This window comes from Archocentrus centrarchus, chromosome 6 (genome assembly GCF_007364275.1).
Source record: "Archocentrus centrarchus isolate MPI-CPG fArcCen1 chromosome 6, fArcCen1, whole genome shotgun sequence".
NCBI classification, from domain to species: domain Eukaryota; kingdom Metazoa; phylum Chordata; class Actinopteri; order Cichliformes; family Cichlidae; genus Archocentrus; species Archocentrus centrarchus.
This window is the reverse complement of record NC_044351.1, coordinates 18,763,932-18,771,317: the sequence shown is the minus strand read 5'-3', so window position 1 is coordinate 18,771,317 and position 7,386 is coordinate 18,763,932.

Here is a 7,386-nt window from a genome sequence, read left to right as displayed (position 1 = left end):
TTTTTTTTTTTTAAATTTAAACCTACTGAGTGACACAATGTTGCAAATGTTTTACCTTCAAGTCTTGAGGGCCCAAGCCCTCAAATCCTACAAAAATCCTAACCAAAGACAGACAAAACTTTTTGATTAATAAGGAAAGCACATTATTTTATTGTTAATAAAAAAAACAACAACAGCAACACTAAAACAGCATAGAAACATTTATTTATTTTGCTAGTGCATTCTGAGAATATTAATACATCTCAGCTATAAAGGATAGCATTTGTCCATATAATTGTCAGACAACTTCTCTTGCCTCACAGCAGCTCGATGTGCATCATCACAAGAAAAAAACAAAAACAGATGTGTGACTGATTATTACAAAGACAGTTTAGTTTGGTCCTAAAGAACACAAGAACTGCTTGAAATCACCACATTATCAACAACTTTACATATAAAATGAGCTCATCTATGACATAATCATCAAAAGTTGATTTTTTTTCTTGCCAACTGTTTAATGTTCAGTTATACCAAGTCAAAGTGGGTATATGCAGAATAGAAATTAGCCCAATTAATGTGTTTTATAAGGCTTTGGAGATTTTTAATGTATTTATCTGTAACATCAGCTACAGCTCAACATTTAGACATTTTCACAGTTGGAACTGATGCAATAAATCACAGTACATGAGACCATGGACAGCAAGGACTGTTTTCCTGCCCTCTGCTGCCCTTGTGTGGCGATTATCAAGACATACAGGTTGGTTTAAATTTACAAATGACCACATATTAATACTGGAAGATCTAAGGGAGTTTGAGGGGTGGGGAAATTAATTTTCCCACTGGAGCTGCACCAATAAGCTTATAAGATTATAACGAGTCCCACTTTCTCATGTGGTCCACTGGGAAAATTGTTTAGACGGACTCCATTTTCAGATATCTCGCTCTCTCTTTGATGTTGTATTATAGCTGTAAAATAATGATGGCAACACTGTATGATAATTGCACTTTTGTTGAAAAAAAAAAGGTCACAACAACTACTAAATCAAGACTATTAGACATAGAAATACAGAGATGTACAAGTTAGATGGAAAACATGATATAAGATATGTGCAGTGAATCTGTTTAACAAGTTGCATGCTCCAAGTGGATAATGTATTCATTAGCAGCAGACAGTGGGTGGCTTTCCATTTGTTTCTGTGAGACTGAATCACATATACCCAGACTGCATCCATGGAGAAAGAAACACAAAAACAAAGAAGAAAAAGCAACCATCTGCTAGTATTCATAGGCTCTCACCAGCACACAGAGGTATTGTTGGTATTTCAAAGAAACAGTTGTTAAAAGTGTCCCAAGACTAAAGGTCCAGTTACTGAAGTTAAGTCACCAAATTCACCAAATCGAGATACTATTGAGATCAAAATGATCATATTTGATAACACCTTACTGAAATGTCCAACATTGCATAAAAAAATGACAGTTTTATCACAGAGGTCTAAATGTACTATTGTAGTACTGCAAGAAAAAAAAAGAGTAAAAAGAAAAACTAGAAAGAACCAAAAGGCTCCAAATATTTAAGTCACACCATCTGAGAATATATTGCACATCATCTTCTGTGTTAGCTTGCACTAAATGCTCTATTCTGTGCTCCTAATTTTATGATCACACTAACAACTTAATTAACAACTTTGGATCTTGAGTAGACATTTATTTGCATTTTTAACAGACAGCGCTTGCCACCCACAAACAGTTGGAACTGCCAAAGAGTTTATGTAGTCATGCAGGTTCAGGTTTGACTGAACACATTATTACTTAGCTACCAGCAGCTATGTTTAAATGTCATTTTACAGAAAACTGAATAATTATTTTGCGACTTAACCTAAATTATTTGCAATCAAAGTTCAGATGTGATGTTACTGACACAGTTAACTTCAAGTAAGATGTGATTTCATTTTTTTCTTCTATTTTTTTTTCCATTTCTTAAAACACTACTAGCTGTCAAAACACGAGACTGCAGAAGCCTGAATGTGGAGCACTGACATCACCTGACATTTTTTGATCTCAGTGAATAGCTCAGTATGAGTTCATGAGATATAGCAGAAGCAAGCTCCAAAGATGAGAACAAGGGAACAGCGCATCCATGGCAACAACTGATGAGTTTTCCCAAAAAAAAAAAACTATCAAATGAAGGAAGAAATGCTTTAAAAAATGTATTATTGCTTTATCTACACATTGGAAGAAAGGGTGATTCACCCAACTTAATTTTTTTACTGAGAAGGCACACTTGGAATTTAGCCTCCCTGAAAAACAAGTGAAAGACTGAGCAACAAATACATTTTACAACACCATCATTTTGTGATTTCATTTAGGATAATAACTATGATACTAAGAAAGAAAGAAAGAAAGAAAACCAGCTGTGTTGGGGTTATTGTTGAGCTTTGAAATCCATCCATTAGCGAGAAAGCTCTAATTTGGTCTGTCTTGTCAGCCTTGCATTAAAGGCATTATGAATTATAGACAGAGTTTTATTTAATATCCGAGCAGAAAAATCCATGTGAAATTACCTTATAATGATGTCTGGTCTTTGATCGTATCAGATTATTGTTGATTACATCCTCCAGAGGAATAAAATGAACATTATAATAAGGAGAAAATTAGATGAGAAAATGTCGAAAACTTCTACATTACACCACGAGCTTGGAAAGCGCCCATCATCAGCTGCTCATGCAAGCAGCACCAGTTTCAGCACTGTTTTGACTGATGTGATGCTTTTTAGAAGTGTGTTGTCTTTTCAAAGCATCCATAAAATAACATATGACCATACATATAACAGAAAAGGTTCTTTAAGCTACCAGCAATTAAAACAAAATTTCAGGGTCCTGTTCTTTAATTTATAAAATTATGAAGTTAGTCAATGTTTTGACTTAAATTTTCAAAGCTTGCATTTATTTATTTTTTTTGGATGATAGCTGTTTTTCTATAAATATATGCACATTAGACTTTTAAGAAGTCTTGTAATTTGAGAGTGCATGTAAAGTGTAAATTGTGATTTCCTGTGAGAAAGCTGACACTGTTAGACACAATGGACTACAGCTGCAGTGTCTGCTCAAACAAACCATAATCATGATTTGTATTAAGGATTGAGATAATGGGAATCCTGAAGGTCTAAATAAATGTTGCAGTGAAATGGGAGAAGAAAAAAAAAAAAAAAAAAAAAAAAGGTCCCACCGAGATTTGAACTGGATCGCTGGATTCAGAGTCCAGAGTGCTAACCATTACACCAAGAGTACACACAGACCCTCTGGGTGGATTGTTTCTTGTGTAGGCCAACATATCAAGACAAAACCTGAGCGCTCACCTGTGACTGCTTGAATTTCTTCAGCGACGCTCTCACGAACACCCGACTGCCACCTGGTGGCCAACATGTGGAATTGCAGGGGACTGCAAGTATTGATTTTTGATTCTGTTCATTGCTTGTCCTTGAGGTACATCTGAGTATGTAAAGCTCTGGGCGACTGTAAATCAATGTCTCCAGTCCATACTCGTAAGACTGACCTGCCCATGTCTAAATTAAGTCTACAATCTCTATTTGGTTTTGTATACAAAGTGATCTTGCATCCCAAATCCTTTAAAGTTGATAAACCTATATGATTAAAATACTATGTTCAATACTTGATGATGAATCTGCTTGTAGTAAATCTGTCAGAAATTTAGGTAATTTAGGTCTGAATACACAAATCTGACTATGAGCTTTCTACACAGAGTACCTGTAATACCAGTTAAGTGAAAACTGCAACTGCACAACAGTGAATTCACCACAGTTAGCAGGCCTATCACAAAGTGAGGTTATGGCTGACACTGTTTAACTCCTCTAAGATAAATCTGCTTAATTCACACAGTACCTGTGAAGAAGAAGAAAAAAGAAAGCATTACAGATTGATGTCGTGTCCTGTAGAGCTGTACCATTATGTAGCGAGAGTCATTGGCCTTGAGTGCTGCAAAGTTGTAGTAACATGGTTGTTCTGTCTCCAAGAAAATAGTCGTGTCTTTAAACCTCGGCTCTGAACTCAAATGGAAACATCTGTTTTCATAGAGCTCTCTATTAGTGGGTCTCTCCAGTTGATTAAGACAAATCTTTTGTCATTTCCTTTTCCATCTTTACTTTGTTAACAGGCTTATTTAGTTATCGAGCAGAGTTATAAGTGTCAAGGTTCATTTTCACCTGTATTAAATACAGACACAGAGGGAGTGAAAATGATCAACCTCACTGGGATGAATAGTGATTGTGCATTAAGTAAAGATTCAGCTCTGGTCTGATGGATAATCACAGTTCCTGTAGCAGGACGTGACCACAATAAAGATCTGCAGCTGAGCTCTGCTATGGATTTAGCCACAGCAGAGTGCAGTCAAATGGTGCATGCTTTAAATGAAAGCACTATCACACCGCGATTGATCCCGTTGGCAGAAATTCACCAGGAAAATAAAAACTTTATCAGAAGCCGTCGTGTGCCACTGGTTTCAGATGTTTTGTGTTCATTTCAGTTTTCTGAAATGAACACAAAACATCTCGCAACAGCTGATGTCAGACTCAAGTGAAAGTGACAGGTTATTCTGCAGCAGTGTGGTCAGCATCCAGGTGCAGCTTTTCAGAGCATGTAGATGTTTTCCCCTCGCTTCTCTATGACAGCTTTGAAAAACAGCTTTGGCTGAGAGAGAGCTGACAGGCAACTGTACCAAAAGGGATTAGGACCGCATTAGAAGGGAAAAAGCCCCTAAGTTCTTCTTTAGCTCAACATAAGATGCAGACTAAAGATATGCACTCATATGAACCCAATCCCATTTTATCAGTTCAAAGAATTTGTGTTGTGTATGTAAATTGTTAATTAATAAAGTAAAAAATTCCAGCAAATTCTCTGTAGCTTGTAATTGAAGCATTTAACACTCCAGATTGAACGACTAATCATAATAAAGGAGAAGGAATATGTTCAGCTGTGAAGATCATTTCAATCTTTTGTATAAAATCTAAATGTGTTTTAAAGGGAAACAAATGACTGCCTCTGAAACAGCCGACACTGTTCAATTAGGAATGATGGCGAACAGATGTGGACAGATGTGAATGTGCCAGAAATACAGTTACATATTTGATGGCCCACTTTGCATTGAGATGTAACATACAGTTGGGCAGAACAAGGCTCCGGAAATCAAAAACATTTTCTTTTTTCTGCCACAGTGACTCAGCTGAGAGAGAGCTCAATCACCCCGGCAACAATAATGGTACCTGCCTCTGAACGAGAGCAGTAGTTTCAGCATCTTTACCTAAGGATGACTTTTTTTTTTTTTTTAAAAAGGCACACAGATAGAAGTTTTGTTGCTGTCTTTAACTCTTTACTCAGTCTGACCTCTGAGAAATCACACAAAGTACTTCTGTGCAGAGAGGCTATTCAACATGCTAAAAAACAACAACAAAGAAATCGACATCTATTGAGTGCTTACCTTGCTACAGTGTGACCTCGTCCTTTTATGCTTCTCTTTCTATTCCAACTCTCTATTCCAACTCCCAAGTCCCCGGTTGTATTTGGTCCATTAGTTCCTTGACTTAGTGGCTGCATTTCCTTTCCATGGGGCATCACTCAGGGTTTGTTGGCTGTCAGCTGATGGGAGCTCAGGAAACCTGCTCCTTAATTCTGTGATTGTAGTGACCTGACATACTTCAATTTCTCTTTGTTCCAGTGATTTTATGACAGTTATGACCTTTTTTTTTTTTTTTGTAAAGACAGTTAGCCACAGTTTCATTATGTCACACAGGGGCTTTGGTGTAAAATGACTTTGTTTTTACTGTATATTTTGCTTTTTATGATTTCATGCAGTTTATATTGTGGCTGAAGTCACAAGATATCTGAGCCAGAGGTTCAGCTGGTGCCTGGGTAACAGTGCAGTCCTGTGATAGAGGCTTTTACAGGTTATAGTTCTTTGGGTGAGAGACAAAGTTATTTATATCACACCATACAGACAGATATGGTAGGCATATTAAATGTATTTGGTGATCCAACAGATGCACACCTGACTTAATAGCTCCAGATAAATTAGTCTTTACTAACCTCCAGCAGTTCAACATCTCAGCCTGTTGGGGCGATGTACTGGTGTATGAAAAGAAAAACAAAACAAATAAAAAAAGAATATCATACTTGGTGCAAGAAAGTAGACTTTTGAGCACCAATCACAACAATCAGTGATCCTGGGCGGAGTCAGAGATAAAACAGGGTCCACACTTTCAACCAGAGGAGTTTTTTTTTTTTCACTCTTCATGAAATTTCTCAAAAGAAAGTGTTTCTTTCCTGTGATTTCATTTCTATAGCTGTCAAGTATGTATAATGAAACTAAAATAAATGCAGTAAAAGATAAAACAAATTCCTCTGTGGTGCAGTGGATAAAGTTACAAGCTGTGCAGAACTGAAGCGTATGTACTGTGTAAATCAGCTTGATTCGCCTTGGGGCCGCTCTTTCAAATTGACAGGAGGCCAGGGGCCAGTTTAAAGGATAAAAAAAAGCAACATTTATGAGCTAAAATGAATAAAACCGACAAGTTGATGGCACATTCACTAGCTGCAACTGAATCTTTGTTACATTTAAAAGCATTAATACAACACTGAACAAAGCTGCAACCTCTTCAATCAATTTTATACAGTGAATTTTAAAATAGTTGACGGGGCAGGCGGCACCCTATGGTGATGAGTAGGCCTATCACTGGTTTAAATCACGCAGTTGTCCCCTCTGTATTCACTCTGCGCATAACATATTTAACATTAGAGCATTTAGCAAAGAGTTTCTATTCATGAATTTCACAAAGAATAATGTGTGGCGATTATTTTTCTTCACCCAAAGGCAGTTTTGAAGTGCGGACAGAAGGTTCGGGAATTGCAAGCATTAAGTCACCTGATAAGATTCCTCGTTCATCAGACCGAGACCCTCCATTTAAGTGTTATGCCGGGCATTAACCTGACTGAAACGGGTTTCTGATGGCAGAATAGGCATTTAATTTGAAACTTGTACCAAAACAACAACCTGCTTTGATATGACAGCAGCTAGAAAAAACCTTCCTCGCAGGTCAAATGGTCACATCAAGTATGATCCACTGTCACCACACTGGTCAAGGATGGGATAACGTTCAGCACTAATGAAACGCTGTCTGTGCGTCGATTGTCAACATGTTATTGCTTCTACAGAGGGTGAAATGGAATTCACATAGTGAATGAGTAAATTCATCTCAATAAATAAATAAATAAATAAATAAATATGTTCTTTCAGCCTGATACAAACATAATATAATTTAGAAATGGATTTTTTTTTTTTTTTAACATATAATTCCCTTTTGTAAATACGGCACAGGATATTTGTGGGTCTTAAACTGGT